This window comes from Triticum aestivum, chromosome 2B (genome assembly GCF_018294505.1).
Source record: "Triticum aestivum cultivar Chinese Spring chromosome 2B, IWGSC CS RefSeq v2.1, whole genome shotgun sequence".
Classification (NCBI taxonomy): domain Eukaryota; kingdom Viridiplantae; phylum Streptophyta; class Magnoliopsida; order Poales; family Poaceae; genus Triticum; species Triticum aestivum.
In genome coordinates, this window is record NC_057798.1 from 706,122,266 (window position 1) to 706,127,990 (window position 5,725).

The following is a 5,725-nucleotide window of genomic DNA, read 5'->3' on the forward strand; positions in this document are numbered from 1 at the left end:
TCCAAAACGAGTGGCAATGCCCAGATCTCTATAGATTCCCCTTCACAATCTATTAGCCCTCCGAACGACCACCACCTACTGCTGCTTAATTGTCCAATAATGCTCCACCTACAAAACTGTTATGAATAACCTACGTAACATTCCTTCTAATCCTCTCGCCCCCTCCCCCCTATTTCAAGGGGGATAGGTCCCTCCTTTCCTCTCATCTCCAATGAAAAAACGCCAACTGGGCAATCCCTCCTAAAATGTATAACTTTTCGTGGATGTAGCATTGCTTCTTAATTGTTCATGGATGTATGAGTTTTTGCTTTATTTATAGAATGGGACGAAAGCCTTTTTCGGTATAGATGTACGAGTTTTAATAAGAAAAGTGACGCAAGGAGTGCATGTTGCTTCAAAATATTGGCAGGGGGTATTCACAAACGCCAAGGGGGGATTAGCAAGGTTGAAAGACCGGTTAGAGCCCCGCCAACTCGACCGACAAGTTCTACTTGGCAGGCAGACGATACACTGTAGGCTGTTTTGCCACATCATGCCAAGTTTGCATGCCCCTTTGCCACACTTTTGATGTTTATGTACCAAACGGTCACATGAAAACCAACTTTATGTATTGTCCATGCTATGCTATTAAGGCATCTCCAGCGCATAAAATGCCAACGGCGGTCGACCGCCATGGAGGTGGGTATTTAAAAAAAATCAGAAAACATAGTTTAAAGTTTCAAGAAATTCTGGAAAAAAAATCGTACATGTTAACATGGATGTATTTTACATGTGTGTAAATTTTAAAGATGAAATACATTATGATGAGAGCTACACAAAAAAGACAAATCACGGTTTTCAAACTAATAAACAGTGCAAACACTGTTCATTATTAGAAATGCACGATTTCCTCTTTTCTGTGTAGCTCTCATCATAATGTATTTCGTTGTGAGATTTTATACACATGTAGAATATATCCATCTTAATTTGTAGAATTTTTTTCAAAATTTTTTGAAACTCCGAAATGTAATTATTGAATTTTCTAAACTATCCACCTCCATGGAAGTCGCCCGCCAAAAGCACATCTCCAGCGTTGATACTCAAACCGCCCGCATCTGTCCTACGTGAGTGGTCCGGATGCCGCAAGTCATCCAACGCGGTACCTATAAGTTTACGAAGTGGTCCGGATGCCTGGACCACTGCCACGCACACGTCCGACTTCTCGCATACGCGGTACCCCATTAGTTTGCGGAGTGGTCCGAGCACCTGTTTTCTCGCAAACCGGGGGGCTTTGTCGGCGTTCGGACCGCTTCCACACACACATCCGGACGCCGCAAGCCATCCAAGTGGTACCCCCATTGGTTTGTGGAGTGGTACGAATCGTCTACTTTCCGGCCGTCCAGACTGCTACCATGCACGCGTTTGACTTTCCGGTCCCACACAAAATCCTCTCCCGCATCTACGCCCTCCCGCGTGAAGAAGTTGCTGCACATTCATGCCGCCACAAAGCGGACACACGACCTCTCTCTGGTGCCGGCACTGAAGCGGCGCACCGGCCGAGAGTGTCGTCTGCATTGTGTCCCGGTCTCAGCGCCTGTTCAATGTTGAAGCGATGTGAGTGGACGAGACGGGACGAATATCTACCACATTCAAACGGGCAGCATGTCTGTCCTCCTGCCGGCATTAAACATGCATGTCGGCCTAGAAACCACTTCGGCACAGGCATTGACGCACCCCGCCGCTTGGTCTAGCCAGCATCCGCTATTTAAACGAGGACACGCCCGACACAAACCGCACCAACCATCATCCCGCTTTGTATCCTCCTTCATGTACCACCTTCACCATGACCGCGAGCTCTAGCATGTTGTGGGGGAGCCTCTCAACGGAGTAGAAGCATGAGTTGGCCGTCCTTGCGGCTGATTGGCAGGACCACCGTGCGAGGCGTATAGAGGTCTCTGACGACCGGACCATGGGGGCGGCCTCTATCTACGACTCTATAGTCCTGCCCACGCCATTTTGTGCTGGCTTCATCATGGAGCAGGCGCAGACGCACTTCAACATTGCTATGGCGGAGGTGCATCCGACGCCGCAGCGGTGTCGATGTTCTGGCAGGCGCAAGAGGAACGGCAGTACAACCTCTCACTCCTCGCGCAGCATTGGCTGACAGATGGCCAAATTTACGAAGAACACGCGAGCGAGCAGGCCGTGGCGGCCATGATCACGAAGAACCCCAACTTCGTTGACGAACAGAGTGTTGTACGAGACCGCGCGCCCTCGCCGTGTAGATGGACGAGGAGGTGGCGCAGGAGATCGCGGACTAGAACGCCGGCAGCTGCGGGTCGTTTCGGCGTTCCGTGTCCATTTTGGGTTGAGTGTCGGAGATGCCCTTAGCTCAAAGGTGGATGTGGTTCGTCCACCCAAATCACCCTGTCCTACGGTTTTTTCTTCTTTTTTTTTGAACAACCCTGTGTTTGTTTGTTGGCCACACTCAGTGCCTCCGAAGTTTATTCGGCGCACTACTTGAGGCTGCCACACAAAAGTTCATCGGGGTATAGAGCACCGTCGCTTTCATCGTTCGCATTCGGCGCATTATACAGTACTTTTAAAGTGAGACGGCTAACTCCATTCATCATTTTGAATAACCATTCGGTGTGGAAACGGCTAGCTTCATCAGCCCATTCAGTGCATTACTTTATAGGATTAATATATCATTAAGGTCACGGAGAGACGGCTAACTTTAGCAGAAACAAACAATTCAATCCTGGGCCCTATCGGCGTACATATCCTCCATTGATTTTGGTAGATCCTCAAAGGTTTGCCACAACGTAGTACTGCCTCCTTCTGCGCGCAACCCCACCCAGTTGCGCAGCCGTGCAGTGTCCCCGTGAGCGGTGATCCGGCCGATGGACTCGACAGGGGCCGAGCCGCTGGCGCTGCGGCCGCACGTCGTGCTGCTCGCCAGCCCCGGCGCCGGCCACCTCATCCCGCTGGCCGAGCTGGCGCGGCGGCTCGTCGACCACCACGGCTTCGCGGCCACGCTCGTCACCTTCACCGACCTCTCCACCCCGGAGGCCCTCTCCGGCGTCCCTGCCTGCGTCGCCACAGCCGCGCTCCCGTCCGTCCAGCTCGACGACCTCCCCGACGGCACTTCCATGGAGACCGTGCTCTTCGAGCTCGTCCACCGTTCCCTCCCTAACCTGCGCGCCATCCTCCGTTCCGTCGGCGCCCCCCTCGCCGCGCTGGTGCCCGACTTCTTCTGCTCCGCGGCGCTGCCGCTCGCCGCCGAGCTCGGCGTCCCGGGGTACGTCTTCGTGCCCAGCAACCTCACCACCATCGCGCTCATGCGCGCCACGGTGGAGCTCCACGACGGCGTTCCACCCGGCGAGTACCGCGACCTCCCCGAGCTTCTCTGTCTCCCAGGCGGTGTCTCGCTGCGCCGTACCGACCTCCCGCGCTCGTTCCAGAGCAGCAACGAGCCGGTCTACGCGCACCTCGTCGAGGAGGGCCGGCGCTACCGCGGCGCCGACGGCTTCCTGGTGAACACCTTCTACGAGTTGGAGCCCGCCGCCGTCGAAGAGTTCAAGCAGGCGGCAGGGCGAGGCGCGTTCCCGCCCGTGTTCCCCGTGGGTCCGTTCGTCCGGCCAAGCACAAGCTCCGACGACGCCGCCGGCGCGTCCGCGTGCATAGAGTGGCTAGATCGCCAGCCGACTGGGTCAGTGGTGTACGTCTCCTTCGGTAGCGCGGGTCGCTGACCGTGGAGCAGACGGCAGAGCTCGCCGCCGGGCTGGAAGCGAGCGGCCACCGGTTCCTTTGGGTCGTGAGGATGCCGAATCTGGACGGCAACGACGGCCATGACCATGAAGACAAGCAAAACCCACTGGCGTGGCTTCCCGCGGGGTTCCTGGAGAGGACGGCGGACAAGGGGCTGGCGGTGGCGGCGTGGGCGCCTCAGGTGCGCGTGCTCTCCCACCCGGCGACGGCGGTGTTCGTGTCGCACTGCGGCTGGAACTCGGCGCTGGAGAGCGTGTCGGCCGGCGTGCCGATGGTGGCGTGGCCGCTGTACGCGGAGCAGCGGATGAACGCCGTGGTCCTGGAAGGGAGCGTCGGGGTGGCGCTGCGCCCGCGGGCGCGGGAGCGCGGCGAGATCGCGGCCGTGGTGAAGGAGCTGATGGAGGGGGCGGACAAGGGGCGCGCCGTGCGGCGGCAGGCCGGGGACCTGCAGCAGGCGGCGGCGCACGCGTGGTCGCCGGAGGGGTCGTCGCGCCGGGCGCTGGAGCAGGTCGCCGCCACGTGGAAGAAGGTGACGCTTGCCAAGGTGAAGTAACGGACGGACGTGCAAGGGGAGAGGTCATGGCTGTTGGCGTGTTGTGTGTCGGCGGTGTATGTTTGCTTGTTTGTGCGGCATTAATAAAAACAGTAATGCTAGACGTACAGGCACTTACAGGCTGAATTTAGTTACACGCTGACATGGCAAAGTGGGATTGGAAAGAAGGGAGTGAGGCGGGCCGCCCCGGGGAGAAATCAGGGGGGGCAAAGAAATTTAACGAAGGGCCCCGTAAATTTAAAAGCTCGTCTGACGTTTGATCGTGACCGACGACGCCATTTTCCTTTTTTTTTTGAGGCAAACCGACGACGCCGGTGGTCGACCGAAGACACATAGTTTTAAGGAAGAACCAATAATTGGCTGTTGGATATATTTCTCTTTCATTTCTACAAAAAAAACTGGATGTTGGATATTTTTCTCCATGGTTTTTCTATTCGATTTTTCTGAAAAATGGTCAATGCTTGTTTAAAAAACTTCAGTGTTCATTAAAGACAATATTCAGTGCATACTAAAAAAATCATTGTACTTTAAAAAACATTGCATATAAAAATGATCACGATATATTTAAGAACTTTCCAACAAGTATTAAAAAAAGTTCATCATATATTAAAATCATTATAACATCGAAAACGAAAATTAATGCAGAAAAAACAGGAGAAAAATCAAACTAGACAAAAAAACTCCAAATAAAAAAACAGAAAGAAAAAACACTAAAAAGAACAACAGAAGCAAACGAACAGCAATGGGCCGGCCTAACTCGCTCGCCTGCTGGGCGTGGACTCCACTATTCCACGCTAGTGGGTGTCAATAGATGTGCCCGTCTATATATAACTCGCTTATTCCAAGTTGCAAGTCATGCTCGCCTAACATGCACAGCTCACAGGCAAGGTTCAGCTACATAATTTTGTGTAGCGCCCACGTGACAAGTCGAGTAGCAAAGGCCCCTAAAGAAATCAAGTAGTAAAGTTATGACCCTCTGTTTAGCACTCACCTCCAAGTGGAGTGGACATTCACCTCCATACAGTTTTTTTGTTATGTATTTAGTTTCTTCCTATTTTATACTCCCTCTGTATCGTTTAGCCTACAAAACGCTTTATATCTTGACTAGATGAAACTTCCGTGTGTCCTCAAAAACTCTTTAATCACTATAAGAAGTACTTACGGCTTATCCTTTGCAATAAAAGGATTATGCCATCTTGTTGCACCTTGCTACTTTGGTTACTTGTTACTTGTTATGAATTATCTTGCTACCAAACTATCTGTCATACTACTTTACAACACTTGCAGAGAATAGCTCGCTGAAAGCCGCATATTGATTCCTTGGACTCCTCGTTGGGTTTGACACTCTTACTTATCAAAAGTACTATGATTTATCCGATATACTTGTGGGTCATCAGGGGTAAAGGTGAAAGGAGGAGGTCC

General features: G+C 52.6%; 1 pseudogene; it reads left to right on the top strand.

Moving 5' to 3' along the window:
- Nucleotides 1-2,733: 2,733 nt before the first annotated feature.
- Nucleotides 2,734-4,634, top strand: LOC123042220 (UDP-glycosyltransferase 72B1-like; annotated as a pseudogene).
- Nucleotides 4,635-5,725: the final 1,091 nt, after the last annotated feature.